Raw genomic sequence first — 18,091 nt, forward strand, 5'->3', positions numbered from 1 at the left:
CTCTCACAACATTGCCCTTGTTTTATGAGAGGAATGAACAGAAGCATTGTCATAATGGAGAGGGCCTCTTTGGTGAGGCTTTCCTGAGCATTTTTCTACTAAAGCTTTGGTTAACTTTCTCAAAACATTCTCATAATGAGCAGACCTTATTGTCCTTTGTCCCTCCAGAAACTCAACAAGCAAAATGCCTTGAGCATCCCAAAAACTGTTGCTATGGTCTTTGCTTTTGACTGCTCTGCTCGTGCTTTCCCTGGATCACATCCATCTCTTGGTAGCCATTGCTTTGATTATGTCTTGTCTTCAGGATCATATCAGTAAACCAGTATTTTATCTCCTGTTACATTCTTAGGAGAAATGCTTCTGGATCTTGATCCCATTTGTTTAAAAATTTCATTGAAAGCTCTACTCTTGTCTGCAGCTGATCTGGGTACAACAGTTTTGGTGCCCATCAAGGGAAAGTTTGTTCAACTTTAACTTTTCAGTCAGAAATGTGTAAGCTGAACCAGTTGTGATGTCTATGGTGTTGACTATTTATGCTGTTAATCATTGGTCCTCTTCAATTAGAGCATGAACAAGATTTTTTCCTCACAAATTGATGTGGATGGTCTGCTGCCATGGGCTTTTTCTTCAACGTTTTCTCAACCCTTCTTAAAATGAGTTATCCATTTGTAAACTGCTGATTTCTTTGGTGCATTGTTCCCATAAACTTTTCATAAAGCATCAGTGATTTCACCATTCTTCCACCCAAGTTTCACCATAAATTTCATGTTTGTTCTTGCTTCAATTTTAGCAGAATTCTTAATGCTCTGATATGTACTCTCTTTGAATTTATATCTTATCCTTCTTATTTTTTTTTTTTTTTTTTTGAGACAGACTGTTGCTCTGTCACCCAGGTTGGAGTGCAGTGCTGTGATGTTGGCTGACTGCAACCTCTGCCTCTCAGGTTCAGGTGATCCTCCCACCTCAGCCTCCTGAGTAGCTCGGACTAGAGGCACACACCACCATGCCCCACTAATTTTTTTTTTTTTTTGTAGAGACAAGGTTTCTCCATGTTGCCCACGCTGGTCTTGTGAGCCACCTGCCCCAGCCTCCCAAAGTTCTGGGATTACAGGCACGAGTCTCCTTGCCTGGCATATGTCTTATTCTTAGTGCCTTAAACTAGATCATCTTCAGGTATGTTGTAACAAGTTAGTATGAGTTTATTTTGGTGCAAAAAAATTTTGAAATCCACATGTAGTTTTTTTTCCACAATATGCGTTTTCTATGAACTTTTGAAGACCCTTCATAGAAAAGAAATTGTTTCTAAGACTTAAAAGCCCTAGAAGCCATAATATTACAAATTAGCAAAAAGCTAATTCTGGCTATCTCTGCAATGTTCTCATAAGCTAGAGCTCAGAGTTTATGCAAGAAGGGTTGAAATCACTTAAAGTCTGATATTTGTTTTGGAACCATTATCAATAACATAAGTAAGTAGCTTAAGTGTTAAGAGCTCTAAAGGTGTATTTGCAAAAGGCGAGGTTAGAATGAACAAATGCTGTGTTGAGAGAATGCTAAATTTTATACCTGCATTTTTTTCCTGCTGACTGGGTTAGACCATTTGCACTTTAGAATTGGGAAGAGGACAGACACATTCAGAGCATGACACAGACAGAAATCTTCCTATGTCAACTGCAGATTAAGGAAACTTTCTCCCTCTGGGCCTGACTCAGGTGTCTAGAATGTGCACCTGCTCATAAATAACAAGAGTATTCAGCAGTGCGGTGATTTTCTCCGCCTGGGTTATTTAGGGATTTCAGCTCACTCTGTAAATGATTAGTGTACGACCTTGTAGAGTAAGTTCTATGATATGTGAGATAAATTCATGAAGAACATTATCCATTTGTACTATTCCCCTAACCAGCCAGAAACCAGTGTGGACACAGCATCTTTTGCTCTGATTTACCCACCTGACAGAGTGTTTCCACTCACCAAGGGCCTTTCTCAGAGGCAAACCATGGGACAGAAAGAGACATTGCCTGTTGTTTTTGTTGTTGTTGTCGTCTTGCCAAATCAATAGCTGCCTACTGACTATTGTTTTAAAGACTGAGGACTCAATGACTTTGAAGTCATGAAGAGCAGGAGTCTGGCTTTTTTTTAACTTTTTTTTTTAAGACAGAGTCTCGCTCTGCCACTCAGGCTGGAGTGCACTGTAGCTCACTGAAACCTCTGCCTCCCAGGTTCATGTGATTTTCCTGCCTCAGCCTCCTCAATAGGTGGGATTACAGGCATGTATCATCATGCCCAGCTAATCTTTGTATTCTTAGTAGAGATGGGGTTTCATTGTGTTGGCCAGGATGGTCTCGAACCTTGTGATTTGCCCACCTTGGTCTCCCAAAGTGCTGGAATTACAGGTGTGAGCCACCGTGCCCAGCCAACTCTGGCATTCTTGGCCTAAGAGAGTGATAGTGTGATTGAGAGTGAGCCATTTGTCTGCTGTGGGCCATAGTATCTTATCTGTAACAAAGCAGGACTCTTCTAGCTCCACAAATGTCAAGAGCAAAAGCTGATATCGTAAGCACTACCTGTCCAGGTTACCACACACCTCACCAGGTGAGCCTTGATATAAAGCTGAGGCCAAGTGGGCCAAATGGAACTGCTGGGCAGATTTCATAGGCCCTTTACAATGCTTATTGAAAGTATTTAATCACAAATCTTTGAAAATCAGAAGACATCATAGAAGACACTTGATTTCTGGCTGCCCTTAAAAAAATCAAAAGAATTTGGGCCCAATATGGGATATGATATGGCAACAGTTAGTTAGAGCTGGGTGGTAACTATTCCCTTTGAATGAGGCATGTGTTCTTCAGTTTGCCACAGTCTCCACCACTCCCTATTGCTGCCTGCATCTAGTCAACTTTACAGTATCCTCTTGACTCCTGTAGGCATTTGAAATTCCAATCCTTGCCTTAGTATCTCTTCCACACGTAGCTGTATTAACATCCACTTTCGGTACATTTTCTAAAAGCAGACTTTCTGCAGAGACAGATATTAACTAACATCTTGGCATGAAGTAGGTGAGCAGAACACTATTTTCCAGACAGGAGGATCCTGGAGTCCTGGTGAGGAGGGGTGAAGAGGGCCAAGAGGCCAGGGAATACCTTTGGAAGGGCAAAGGATTAAGTAAATAGCTCTGTCCAATAGAAATTCAATGCAAGTCGCAAATATGAGCTACATATGCAATTGCATATTTTCTAGTAGCCACATTATGAGGAAGTAAAAAGAAGCAGGTGAAATATTTAACTAAACATACCAAAATATTTTCATTTCATTATAATTTTCAAAATTGTCAGTGAGATATTTTACATATTTTTACATGAAATCTCTAAAGTCCAGTGAGTATTTTATACTTGCAGCTCATCTCCATTTGGAGTAGCCACATTTCAAATGCTCATAGCCACATGTTGGTAGTTGCTACCATATTAGACACACGAAGGTATAAAATCAAGAAATTATTGACCAGCTTACTAGTTTTGCCTGGAGCCCTCACTAGCTACCTTATGAGATTCAAAGGGAACCACATTTACTGAATGCTCACTATGAACTGTATGTAACAAATATATAACTTACTTCATTTTAGTTTGTGTGTCCCACCACAAAAGACAGCTAGAGCAGAGGGTAAATGCCATTGAAATTGGCCTGATAGACTGCCCGACTGTCTCTTGCTGAGGCATGGCCATGATATTTCTTAGCCTCAGTTTTCTTATCTCAAAAACTGGTAATAACTGCTTCTACCTTAAAAGGTTATCGTGAAGTTCATGAAAATGCTTTATAAACTGTAAATAACTATACCAGTTTAACAAAAAGAAAAAATAGCTTTATTTTATTGAATTGCCAAGTTCTGTCTAAGCACTTTGCACATAATATTTGTCTTCAACTGTATAACACCCTTATCAAATTGTATTATTATGCGGGTTTTAAAGAGAGCCTGAGACTGAGCCTTATAGAAATTCAGCATCTTATACGAAGTCAACAGGTAGTGAGTGGCAGGGCCTGTCACAGCTTTGAAAATACGGTGTTTGACATTCATGGCACCACCCTAGTTAGACAGAGAGAGAGAGGGGGATGGAGAAAGAGAGAGAGAATATGAATCTTATATTTCACTTTCTGAAACATTTGGGTAGGTGTTTTAAAGATGAAGAAACTGGGGGCTGGGCGCAGTGGCTCACTCCTGTAATCCCAGCACTTTGGGAGGCTGAAGCAGGCAGATCATTTGAGGTCGGGAGTTGGAGACCAGCCTAGCCAACATGGTGAAATCCTGTCTCTACTAAAAAAAATACAAACTATTAGCCAGGCGTGGAGGAATGAGCCTATAATCCCAGCTACTCAGGATGTTGAGGTAGGAGAATTGCATGAACCCGGGAGGTGGAAGTTGCAGTGAACCGAGATCATGCCATCATGCCACTGCACTCCAGCCTGAGCAACAGAGTGAGACTCCATGGCAAAAAAAAAAAAAAAAAAGAAAAAAAAGAGAGAGAGAAAAAGCAAGCAAGAAAAAAACTGGCATTTTATAATTATATCTAGGATCACACATGTGGCAAACTAATGGCCCAGGTAAATTAAGAATTGGACAATCTCTATGGTTCTCATTCTGGATTTAAATCCGTTGACCATCTGAGCTAAAGAAATCTCTTGATTATTGAGATTATTTTTAATCCCCCCAAAAAAGAGTTAATCCCTCTGAGATCAAACCTCTTCAGTAGAGGAAATTAATATATAGGACTGGCAGGTAAATGCATTACCATTTGATAACTCTGCCTCTCCTTTGCTCAAATAACTACACTCTGTATGAGTCCATCTTAATTCCTCTTCCTACTTTCTGAGGAGTGAGTTACTGCTTCTTTAATGCGTTGATTTTTCATAAATTTTTCTAGCTTCAGCCTGACTCATGCAAATAGATAAGAAAGATTATTTGTGACTAAGTTCCTCCACAATTGCATATAGACACAGTGTCAGCGAAGTCATTATTGTCTCAGAAAGCATGTTATTTCTATCCCAGAAAATGACACTATTTGTGTTAGTCTACTTTTTTTAACTGTGTCCCCATAAAGCCTTTTCACCAAGTGGGTCCCTTTTGCCACATGCACACTTGAACCCTTCCCAGACAGTACCTTTGTGTGTGCTGTTCACCCTGCCTAAAGAAACTTGTCCCTTAGTCTCTTCCACCCAAATCTTGTTTGTCCTTCAAGGACCATTTAGCTGAGGTCAGGGACCTGACTATTTCAGGCAGGAAACAGTCTTTGACCTTCAGGCATGTATTGCCCATACCTCTCATTTGAGCTCATCTCACCACTTTGTGCTGCCATTGAACTAGTTCATTTGTGTTTTCTACCCAACTAGATAAAGGTTCCTTGAAGATGAGGCCCTTGTATCCATAGTGTTTTACATGTCAGCAGTGCTTAAAATATTTTATTGATAAAATATATGAATACACTTATTCATAAATGTATGAATAAGTATGTATAAATATTCATAAATGTATGAATACACTTATCCTACTGGGCTGGATGTAAAATGGGTGTGTAATGTCTGTTGAATTAAATAAATTTTAGATTTTGGAAACCACATAGAATAGCTCAATAAAGCCCTGTCATGATTTCGAGGTTCATAATTGTCTCATTCTCCTTTTCTCTGTCACATCCCGATAGACCTTGAATGTGAGTCACTAAATCTTGCTGTCTTTCAAATTTTCACCTCTGCTTAAGATTACTTTAATAGTGTTGCTCCCCATTTATATTATGCATTGTTAATATACTTAAGCAAAAGCCTGGATTATCCTGCAAAGTATGTAATCAGAGTTATACGAAAAGCAACAAAATTGTAAAGATATTGAAAAACTGTGTTCCTGGTGAAATTGAAAAACTAATTGAACACTATGACTCAGCTGGCTGCATTTTTTCTTGATATAACAAAGAAGCACAAAATGTACAGTGGCCATGGATAAACTCTTAATGCCCTTCAAGATAATGAGTAACTACGTGTGACTAAGATGGAATTAGGAGAAAGTCTCAGACCTTGAAAAAAAACAGTTCCCATGTGTGGTTAGTTCTGGATACTCCCAGTTCTGGGAAAGATTTTCGTATCATACACTTGAGTGACATCTGCATTCTTATTTGTCAAGGAGAACCTGGAAGGAAAAGTATTGTCTTTAATTTAAAAGTAACTACAGTGATAAAATTCAGGGATCTGTAAATTCCTTGGGCTCCCAGAGGGCCTCTCTCTCATACATTCACCCTTTCGCAGGTCTTTTCATATTTTCATCAAGTTCTGCTTGTGAAGTCAGCAAACACCGGGACAGTGAATGTTGGCAAAGCAGAACATTCCTTTGGGGTCTGGGTTTTCAGGTCCTTAAAGAATAGATTGGGCAGGCAGTTTTCATGAGAACAGTACTCAGACTTACCTTTAAGTAAAACAAATTAAATTCCAATGTGAAGACTGTTATCAGAAATCCCCAAGCCCAGCCCAGCTCCTGAACTCTCTGTACCACTGCCAAGGGTATTTCAGACAGTAAACAGAACTTTCGGCCACTTTAATTCACTATACCTGCCTTGGGCTATTTTAAAGTTATTTGACTTGCTAGCTTGTGGAATTGGCTATGGTTTGCTTTCAAAAGCTGCTTAAGTATTTGAAACCAACTGATTGCTCTAGCAGGTTCTCTCCAATCTTCCTGCAGTACCCATACATGTCAGAGAGAAAAAGAGAGGAGCTCGTCTCCCTTCCCCCTCCTGTAGGATAAGCCACTCTCCTAACACTTGGGCACCACCCTGATGCAGGCCACCTGCATCCCAATCTGGTAAGAAGCTTCTGGTTTCCATAGCTGCCACACAGAAATCCTGGAGCCCCTTCTTTCCTTACTCTCAACGTCCAATCAATCAACAAGTCCAGTCAGCTCTGCCTCCAAAGACTCCCAATCTGTTACGGTCTCCAAGTTGGATGTGGTCACCCTGAACCCATCACCATCCTACCAGATCAGACTCCTGCCTGGTCTTCCTGCTGCCTGTCTTGAGTCACTTCAGCCCCTTCCTTCCACAGCAGCCTAAGTTCTCTTTTTTGAACACAAACCAGATTATGTTACTCCCCTGTTTCAAACTCTAATTGCTTCCAATTATGCCAAAAGCAGAAAAATGAAGCCTCCCCCTTTCCTGGACTCCATCATCGGAGCTCACCAAGCTCAGCCCTGCTCCTTGCCCAAGTTGCTCTTCAGCCCGAAGTCCTCTTTCCTCTGACCTTTGCATGGATGACTCCTCCTTCAATCTAATCTTGTCCAGTTACTAACTCTGGGAAGCCTAACCTCATTTCCTGCTCCAACAGAACCACATAGTTGCCCTCAATCACATTACTCTAAATCAATTCTCTGAAGAGCATTTGTCACAGTCTGATATTTTCTTATGTATTGTTTTAAATTAATTTATGTAGCATTCATCTTTCCCCATTAGGACCTCCTTCTTTTTCATCCCTATATCTCCCATATCTATAATAGAAACTGCCACATAATAGATGCTCACTAAATATTTCTAATGGATTACTAGATAAATAATAAATATCATGGCCACTAGTCATTCAGTGTTGGTATCTAATGAGCATTGCCGCATCCAAGGTTTTAACCTTATACTACACTGACATGGCCATTTGCAATTTAGGTGTAACTTTTACCACATTATCTCATTTTATCCTTTTAGGAAACAGGGTGAGGAAATCAAGGAAAGGAATGGAGGGCCTTGCGGCCAAGAAGCTGTAAGCTGCTTTCTGTCTAAAGCCAGAAAAAGGAATATACATGTTAGAAGCTCGGTGCTTTTCTTGCAATAGGCCTAGTTGAGAGCAGAACCCAACCACTGTCTCCAAGTATTTATTTGCACAGTTGATCTGTATCATCTTAATTTTTAGCTGGAGCATCAAGGAGGAGTTTAATGAACAGTGGATGGACATTAAGGGACAACTGGGGTTGGGGGTTGCAGGATGATGGAAGTTGGCCCAGTAGGGTGTGAGCCCCTAGCGAGCACAAAGCCAGAGCCAGAAACTGAGGAGCTGTCCGCACAGAGGATTTTAGATCCTCAGGTACACACATAGCAGCTTCAGGACTCAAACTATAAAAAAACTGCACAGGGTGGGGTGAGGGTGTTTTCTCCAGTTCTTCGAGGAATGCAGCAGGACCCAGCACAAGAAGGAATGCAGGGAACACAGTGCTCTGTGGCACTTTGCAGGTGAAGCAGAGGCCAAGGGCTAGTTTTGTGACCCTGGAAGACAAGACCAGAGTGAGAGAAGCATCCCAGGGAGGATTTTCATGAGAGATGTTGCAGTGCTCTTTTGAGCTGTGCCACAGTTGCAGCCCACGGAGCATATCCCTGAGCTCCTCAGAGTTCTGCATGGCTGGGGACCCTGAAAGCTCATGGGTGTCCCAGCCAGCAGCTCAGCCACCTGTCCCAAGTGGCTGAACCAGAGACTTGGATCAGAGCAGGGGAATTGAGACACAGGACACTGAGAAAGGGGCAGTTGCAAATGGTTGACAAGCCATGAACATCCAAGAGCTGCCAACTTTTTCTCTGCATACTTGATACATGCTATGGACTTCCCCCAAAGAAAAAGATAAACTTTGAGAAAAGGGAGGTATGAAGGACAGGAGTCACACAGGTGGAGCAAGCAGCTAGCTAACTCTTAGTGAAAGTGTCATCTAATTGGCTCCCACAGGCTGGTGAGGCCTAGGGACATTTGGTTACATACCTGCCAAGGAGGCTCAGAAAACAGGTTCAGACCTACCCAGTTGGGAGGCAATTAGAAACCAATGCCAAGAGGGAGCCAAAGGCAACAGTGAGCAAAACAATAGCCCCGTTGTGGCACCCAGCTCTCCACAAGCTGCCAGATGCAGCTCCAAGCCCACTGACTGCTCAGCGTCTGCACTCTGATAGGCATAATTAATTAACAGAAGCTCACTATAATCACTTCTGCCCTAGGGCTGCACACTGCAAAAGTTTACAAAATACGAAAAAGAGTTTCCTTCATTGCAATGACACTGTAAACTCCCATAGCAAAGAACCCGAAATTGTCAAAAGCTCTGTGGCAAAAGTGTTTCATTGAGATTGGATCCATGAAGTTATCTGTCTAGGAGTTAAATATAGGCATATGTATCTTGTCTTTCATGTTGCCAGCAAAGACATTTAAGTTTTGTATATCAGAGGGCAGAAAGTTTAATCTATCTATTCTTATATCCTCAACAACCTGGCTGGGATCTTGCACACAGTAGGCACTCAGCATCTGTTGCCTGAAAGAATCAAATTCCAAAAAAAAAAAAAGAGCTTTCTTTCTTTCTGAGTTGGGAGTTCATTTCTAGAGGCAAAATCATAGAGCTTGGTGTGAAAGAGACACATTCCTAATGACACAGAGAGAATCAGGTTCCTTTCATAGTAACCCTCCCTGGAAAAATAAAACAATTCTACTGAAATAAGAGTTGAATCCAAGTAAAATAAGAAGAGAGTGAAACAATTCTATCTTTTGGCATAGTCTAGTTGCCCTCACTCTGGAAAAGATTTACACATTTGGTTCACTGGAGGCCTCTGTGTGTGTATGTGTACATATGCTTTTAGGGAGTGTGCACATGTGTGTTTGTGTGCTGTCACCAGAATGGCAGAAAGCATGAGTGTATGGCCATTGATCCCTGAGAATGCCACTGCTAAGCAATTGGAATAAAAGTTCATCAGTGGGCAGGTGTTGAGAGCAAGCAATGGGCTATTAGCCGCCGTGGAGTGGCCCACGAATCTCTGAATAGATCTAAAAGAGCCCTAGGTTAGTGCTAGAAAAGGTGAGTGGGAGGTGGGTCTTTGTGATAAAAGGCAATGACAATGTTCACTGGGTAGGTAGATGTATGCTGCAATGAAATGAGGAGCTCACATCTGCATCTCATTTACCCTTCCACAGACAGCCCTCCCTGGGACTGCTCAACACACTAGCTGGGCATACTAGTCCATGTAGAATCCAGGCAGTGTCACCACCAGCTCTGGAAGTATGCCTATCTCAAAGCTTACTTCATCAAATAAATACCAAGGACTGTCAGGTGAACTCAGATGGTTTTGGGATTGCAGCACATTGGGGTGTACTGTAATTGTTACTATCGTATCACTGCAGCTGCTGTTACCAGGAAGGCAATGTGTCTCCTTAAGTGGTAATGAGACCTTTTAGAGAATTCAGGCTGCCAGAGACCCTGACTTCAAATTCACAGAATATGTGGCTCCCATGCAACCAGATTTCCTAGAACACCACAAATCTCAAATATCCTGCTCCCTTGCCCTGTGAGTGCTCCATGGGTAGCCCATGCCAGGGCTTGGTGCTTGCTTTTGGTTGAGTACAGGTAATAACTGCCCTAGTTTGATAGCAAAACAGATCCTTTGCATCAGTTGTTTCTTCTGAAACGATGATGACTCATCTATCCCTGCTAACTTCAAAGCTGAAGGTGAGTCATCAGGGAGACACGAAGTGGCTGTACAGACCCTGAGGACTCGGGTTTAGTAATTAAAGAGTCACGTCAGAAGCCACTTCTGGAACAAGCCAGAAGTCCTTAACCACCCTTCCTGAGCTGAGCCCTATTTATAGGGCTAATTTTAATTTAGTCTAGTTTTTCTCCCACCACTTTCATTTTTATTTATTACTACCTATTGAGCCAGAAATGGAATGATCAAAACATTTCCAGGGAGGCTGATTTTTCAGGGTATTTACAGTCAGCCTGGAAGCAGCAGGAAGTGGGATTTATAGATTTGCATCACTAGGCAGGCAATTTCCCAAACCTCAAGATTTGAACGTGTTTTTAATTAAATAGATGCATAGGCCTCAATGGGACTAGGTCTCTGAATCCCCTATAGATTGAGCTAAGGAGGATCTCCCTATAGGTTGAGCTAAGATCCTTAACCCAAATGCGTTTGCTTGCCTGAGACAGCACCAACAGTTGGGTGTTCCAATCACCAAGAAGGATGATTGCTGAGTCAAGTCAGTCCCCGGGAGGTCAGAAAGGACTTGGCAGGTGTGGAGGCTGCTGTCACACCTAGTACTAGGCTTGAAGGAAAAGGTTCTTGCAGCATGACGAGCTTTTTCCGCCATGAAGAGGCAGTATCCATTGGTGATTAAAAGCAGGGCTCATTCTGGTTGTGTTCAAATCCCAACTTCCATTCCACTCTGGCTAACCTTGAGTAAATTACTTAAATCCTGTAAGTATTTAGGATTCCTGCTTTGATGATGGGGATAATAATAGTACCACCATGAAAGGCTGCTGGGAACAACCCTGCAATGGCTGCTAGTTTAAAAGCCTTATCTGCACACATCAAATCACCTTATTCCTCTGTTCAAAGCCCTCTCATCTCATTGAGAGGAAAACCTCAGTGCTGTCTAGGACCTTCAAGGTTCTGGTTTCCTCCTGTTTCTCTGCCCTCCTCTGCATCCATCTCCCATACTCACTGCCCCAACCTTACTGGACGGCACAGTACAGCCTGATGTACAACCAGCTAGTTCCTCCTCCTGAAATGCCCCCTCACCCCACGTTGGGCTACTGTATCAAGTCATTTCCTACGAGAGGCCCATCCTGACCACACTAGATGACAGAGAATACTCCAGCTTTCCTAACTCCTTAAATATTTACTGAATGTAAAGCAGCAGGATCCTAGCTTCCCCCATCTGCCCCCAGTTCTTGCTAAGTGGCTGTCTCCAAAAGTCTGTGAGGCTCATAGACATGCCCACAAAAAACAAGGAATTACCACAATCTCCAGTTACCATCTGTCATTCTGAGTTCCCATGGCTCCATGTTTCTTACTCATAAGCTACAGACACCCTCCCTGCCATTGCCCATCCTTGGGTGGTGAGGGACCCAGCCAAGTGTTCACGTATCCTTACCTGTCCCCAAGGTCTGCAGTTCTCTGATGCCACAAAAGTGCTGAATGTGGGGCAGGGGAGAGAAGGGTCCCTTTGACAGCAAGCTGCCCCTGGGCCCTGAGAAAATTCACTGCTGAGACTCAATGAAGAGTATTTTTATCTGCATTGGTCATTGGCCCCGTGACCACTGGGCTAGAGAGTAGAAAGCATGCCAGCCCTTCTGTCTTCCCTATTTTTCTCCTCTCCAGAAGCTTCTTCCCCAGTTCCTCTCTCCAGAAGGAAACAAGAGCTTTTATGTCTGTACTGTGTACAAATACCAACAGAGTCACAGAAATCAACAGCAAGGGTATGTGGGAAACTATCGTAGTAAGTGGACAAATCTACGATGTCAAATGTCAACAATACAAATTCTGTTTCCCCAAGTGCCCTGCTATGCAAGGCACTGAACTGAGCTGGCACCTTCCTGCCAGTGGCACACTGTAAGCAGTCAGTACACTTTGACTCGTTCAGTTAACAAAATTTATCAACATCAGGAGCACAGTGAACAATCCAGCCCTTCCCATAATTCTGAGTTGTTTGTGGATAACTGATTCTCCAGCCTCTCTCTCTAAAGCTATGAGATCAGGCACAAGGACACTGTGAGTGTCATGAGGGTCCTGCCTGCCTCCCAGGCCACCCTCAACCACCTTCCAGGTGTCAGCTGGATAATCCCTGGCCCAGAGCCAGAGGGAGTCGGTAGGAGGGCCATGAGGTGGGGGCAGGCCAGGTTAGGCCTGGTGCTGATGAGCCTGGCTTTTTCCTCCCTCCAGGCTCTAGTGAAAATTTTGCAAGGAAGAGTTAGGTCCTGCTGCCTGGAAGCCTGGGAGGGAGCCAGGCTGAGGCTCACCCTTCACCCACATTCCACCAGGGCAGCCCCACCCACAGCACAAGCCACCACATCAGATCTGCAGGAGACTCCCAGGCCTGGAAACTGGTGGCGGAGGGGATGAAATGTTTGCATTGTTCTGTTTGTTTTGTTTAACGAGGGGGCATTCCAGCTTGGGGCTAAGCAAAACCATATTAAACTGGGATGGCTTGATTCACAGAAGACTGAGATTTAAAGTGTCTGCTTTCTTCCTGAACAGAGAAGCCAAACACCGGGGAGCTCCCAGCTCGTCCCTTTGTCTGTCCACTTCAGCTAGCCTGGTTCCCTTCCCGGGCTGCTCCCTGTCCACACGCTGGTGCCCCACTTCTCTTCTTCCGAAGCCAGGGGAAGCTGAGCAGAGCGAATTCTCAGCCAAGGGCTGCAAAGGGGGTCCTGGGGTGCTAAGTCCTAAACTCACGACACCATGGATGTGGGCACCAGCAGCAGCCGGCCATCAACAAGGCGACACTGATGCCATCTACACCTCACACCCTCTGGGCCTTCTACCCTGCCCACTCAGAGGGTAGGGGAAAGAGCGGGGCCATTTGTTGAGTCAATGTCTCTGAGCTCAAGACTGGGTGATCCGGACTGGTCACTCAGTGATGGCACACACCAGACACAAAGTAAGCAAGACTGTGAGACCCCAAAGGAAGCAGGGACAGTTACAACCACGGCTTTGGAGTTAAAAGAAAGATTTGAATTCTGACTCAAATCTCTTATTAGCAGTATGACAGTGGGCATAACACTAAGCATTGGCTACATTATTTATACAAGGGAAGGAGTAACATGTACTTCAGTGTACCAGTCAGGGTTACAGCAGAAAAGAGAAATGACACGTTATTTCAACAGAAAGAATTAAACATAAAGAATCATCGAGTGGGTAGAAAGTTGTTAACTAGGCAACTGGAAGGGGTAAAACGCTAAGTCTGAGATATCACTGAGGCGGGAACTGCAGGAAGTAGCTGCCGCCCTGAGGGCTGGAGAACAAAGCAAAGGGAGCTAGAATCACTAAAACTGAGAAACTTCCTGCAGGGCTGACACCCATACCTCTGAGGATATGCATTGCTGGGCTGGTACAGGGTTGCTGAGTGGGCATGATGAGACCAGTTCTGTGACAGTTGAAAAGCCAGCAAACTAGATTTCATTATTGCTACTGGAATGAACCCACTGCCAGGGAGAGGAACCATTGCTGGGGAGACATTACTAAAACAGGAAGCAGACAAGAAGGAGCAGCCCCCTTCTCCCTACCCAAGACTCACATTCCTCCTCTGTTGCCCCTATCTGCAGAGCCTAACAGGAAGCAGCTGACAAGGCATCAGTGTGACTTGCAGAGTCTCAGCTTCCGCATCAGAAAGCGGAGTATGGAGAGATAGGTCTTGAGCTCAGAGACATTCGCTTAACAAATGGCCCATTCTCAGGTGAGAATAAATGTATAGAAAATGCTTAGCACGATACCAGGCACACAGTACCATAGCAGATGCCAAACAACTATTATTATTATTATCATCACTATTATTTTGATAGGTAAGTGGGCTTGGCAATTAGGTGAAAGATAAGACAGGCTCTGTGATAGGCTGTGAGTGGAGACTTATTTCTGGATTTCATTTCTGGAAGTTTCACTAAAAATATGAGATTCTAGGTATAATATAAAGAACAAATATGATATCAAATACTGGTCTATAAATTAGCCATGGGACTTTGATCTCAAAGATTAAAAGACCTCCATTCCTGTGCCCTGCACTGGCTCATGTATACTTCACCCCTTGCCCAGAGTCATTAATACACTCTTCCCATTTCCAGTTCATCAAAGTCCCTCCCATGGTCCCACAGTCACTCCTACTACACAGCTCTCATCTCATTAGACTCCTACCACCTACAGATGAAAAGCCAGGATCCTAGGACTGACATTTCACAAGCCCAGCAATCCCATCTAGGAGCCCACAGATGGTACTTTCCATTGGCTCTAGCCCCCTCCTCCTCATACCAGGATCAAATGAGAGAAATGAGAAGTGGAAAGGAAGTTGGGGGAGGCCTGACCTCCAAGGACCCTCCATTTGGACATCCTAACATCAGTTCTACCTCAGGCTGTCAACAACAGGGTTCCCACCCACCTCCAAACCTTTAATAGGCCCTCATCACTGAGGAGGTAACATTCTAATGCCCTGAACCCAAGAGGTCTGCTTCGCTCTTCCTCATCGCATTAGTGACTTTCTTCTCTCTCTCTTTTCCTCTCTAATGGTGTCTTTTTTTATAGCCATGATCTACATCCATCTGTAGTAAGGCTGAAATAAACCGCAGTGACAATTCTAAAACCTCAGTGGGTTACAATGCCAGTGACTATGTCTTGCAAATGCATTTTTGCTGCGGGTCAACCGCAGCTCTTCCCCACACACTTTCACTCCAGTACCTAAGCTGAAGGAGCACCTCCTATCAGGAACATCACTAGTTTTGTGGCAGAAGAAAAAGAGAAGATGGTGAGACCTCGAAGTGGCTCTTCAAGCTTCTGCTTCTAAGTTGCATGTGTCATGTCCACTCATTTCTTATTGGCTAAAGCCACATGACTTCTGAGTTCAAGAGGAAGATAGGCCTGATGCTCTTTATAAGAGTGGTACTGCAAGTCACATGGCCAAGGTGACATCAGAGAGCATGAATGCAAAATAATCTCCTAGAGAGATTAAATGAATATTTTATTTTCAGTTCCAGAATACATGTGCAGAATGTGCAGGTTTGTTACATAGGTAAATGTGTGCCATAGTGGTTTGCTGCACCTATCAACCCATCACCTAGATATTAAGCCCAGCATGCATTAGCTTGAACAAATATTTTGATCAATAAAACAATTGACTGCACCAGCAGTCCCCAAATTTTTTGGCACCAGGGACCAGTGTCATGGAAGACAATTTTTCCATGGACTGAGGGCTGCAGGGTGGGGATAGGTTTGAGATGATTCAAGCGTATTACATTTCTCATAAAGAGAGTGAAACCTAGATCATTCACATGCATAGTTCACAATAGGGTTTATGCTCCTATGAGAATCCAATGCCATCACTGATATGACAGGAGGGGCAGCTCAGCCTTATTAGCTTGCCCTATGCTCACCTCCCCCGCTGCAGTCTGTTTGCTAACAGGCCATGGACTGATGCTGGGGGACCCCTGTACTACATCAACCTAGTTAAGGATCCCATTACCTCACACCCGGATCCCAAGATGTGATGAAGCAAATCTAATCTGGCTCCTACAGAAGTGTTTCCACAGATCCTTTTGTGTCTCCCTGCCTCTAGCATCTCCGTTTTATATAGACAGCAGAGGAGCTGCCACAATATACTTCCCCAAATGCTATTATCACCCTGTTACTCCCTGTTCAGAACCTCTGGCAGCTCCCTATTGCCAGTCAGTTCAAATCTAAATTCTAAGGCCTAGGGCTTGAGGTTTACATCCACTGGTCCTCCCCTTCCTGTCCCACTGCATCTTAGCCATAACTTCCTGGTTCTAGCCAGAGGTCTGATGGTTTTTTTCACAACTACTCCAAGATTTTGTCTGGAATGTTAATCTTCCTTTGTCTGTGCTTCTTCTTGTCTCTTCCCACCCCCACCCCACTCTCTCTTTTCCAACCAGTTTGTGTTCTTCAATTTATTCAAGAGTTGTCTCAAATAGTATCAGAAAAATTTCCTGGAATAACTGTCTTCTCTCTCTTTTTTTTTTTTTTTGAGATGGAGTCTCACTCTGCTGCCAGGCTGGAGTGCAGTGGCACAATCTTGGCTAACTGCAACCTCCGCCTCCCAGGTTCTAGTGATTCTCCTGCCTCAGCCTCCCAAGTAGCTGGGATTACAGGCATGCGCCACCACATCCAGCTAATTTTTGAATTTTTAGTAGAGAGGGGTTTTCATGATGTTGGCCAGGATGGTCTCGATCTCTTCACCTCATAATCTGCCTGCCTCAGCCTCCCAAAGTGCTGGGATTACAAGTGTGAGCCACCGTGCCCAGCCACTGCCTTCTCTTTACACACCTCAAAATTCAGAATTACATATCTTTACTCTTGTTTTTATTTTCTGTTTCTAGAATCCTTATGTGTTACTGTGAGAAAAGATCTTGGGGATTCTCCATTCCACACTCAACCACCTCCCTCCAATTTGATATGAGGAAAGTAAGACCTAGGAAAAAAAGGAGGAGGAAAGTCACTCATTTGTTAAGAAGCTAAATTGAGATGAGGCTTATGTCTTCCCACTCCTTGTTAGTATTCTTCCTCTACACCAATTTGCCTCTTTTAATTTATATCAATTTCTCCAACAAGATTATATGTTACTTTGGGGTAAAGATGCCTCTTATAATATTTTATATAAGACTCTTGACTTATATTATCTATAATTCTAACAACAACTTTGCAAGGTGGCAATTATTATCATTTTACCAATATGAAGGCTAAAGGTTAGATAAGGCAAGTAACAGGCCCAAGATCAAATAATCAAGAAATGACAAAGCCAGGGTTTATTGAATACTTACTGTGTGTTAGCACTCAATTCAAAGAAATTAAAATAGGGCTGGGCATGGTGGTTCACACCTGTAATCTCAGCACTTTGGGAGGTTGAGGTGGGTGGATCACTTAAGCCCAAGAGTTCAAGACCAGCATGGTCAACATGGAGCGATCCTATCTCTACTAATGTTTTGTAAGTAGATGGGCATGTTGGCATGCACCTGCAGTACCAGCTACTTGGGAGGCTAAGGTGGGAAATTCACTTCAGCCTGAGAGATCGAGGCTACAGTGAACCATGATCACACCACTGCACTCTAGCCTAGGCAACAGAGCAAGAGCCTGTCTCAAGAAACAAACAAATAATAACAAAAAAAAACAAGAAAGAAAGAAGGAAGGAAAGAAAGAAAGAAAGAAAGAAAGAAAGAAAGAAAGAGAAAGAAAGAAAGAAAGAAAAATCAAAACACAATTTAGTTAAAGAACCATATGTCACAACTTCAACATAGTTCATTAAAAAATCCCAACCGAATAATATATTCAGGACTCTGGATATTCATATAGGACAGGCATTGTGGCCAAAGATACTTGAAGAAATATTAGACTTGAACTTGGCTGTTAAGGATGCTAAGGATAAATATAATCTAAGCAGACGTGGTTGGTAGGTGGGTGCAGGTATTTCCATGCTGGTAAAAAGTGGCTTGTTTGGGAAATGAGGGAAAAAAATCTATTTGTCAAGAGGTATAGCTTTCAGAGGAGAGTCATGCACAATTAGTCACACAGATTGGGGCAAAGTTCGGAAGGTTTTGAATGCCAGGTTAAGGTATTTGGATTTTGTT

General features: G+C 43.2%; 1 long non-coding RNA gene across 1 annotated transcript; it reads right to left on the reverse strand.

The window, feature by feature from the left end:
* Positions 1-1,015: 1,015 nt before the first annotated feature.
* LOC118154578 (uncharacterized) lies at positions 1,016-12,015 on the reverse strand. Its single transcript, XR_004744643.3, has 3 exons — positions 11,905-12,015; positions 6,051-6,163; positions 1,016-3,137 (listed from the first exon to the last, which is right to left on the reverse strand). It is a non-coding gene; the product is annotated as an uncharacterized LOC118154578 (long non-coding RNA).
* Positions 12,016-18,091: the final 6,076 nt, after the last annotated feature.

Source organism: Callithrix jacchus, chromosome 6, assembly GCF_049354715.1.
Source record: "Callithrix jacchus isolate 240 chromosome 6, calJac240_pri, whole genome shotgun sequence".
NCBI lineage: Eukaryota > Metazoa > Chordata > Mammalia > Primates > Cebidae > Callithrix > Callithrix jacchus.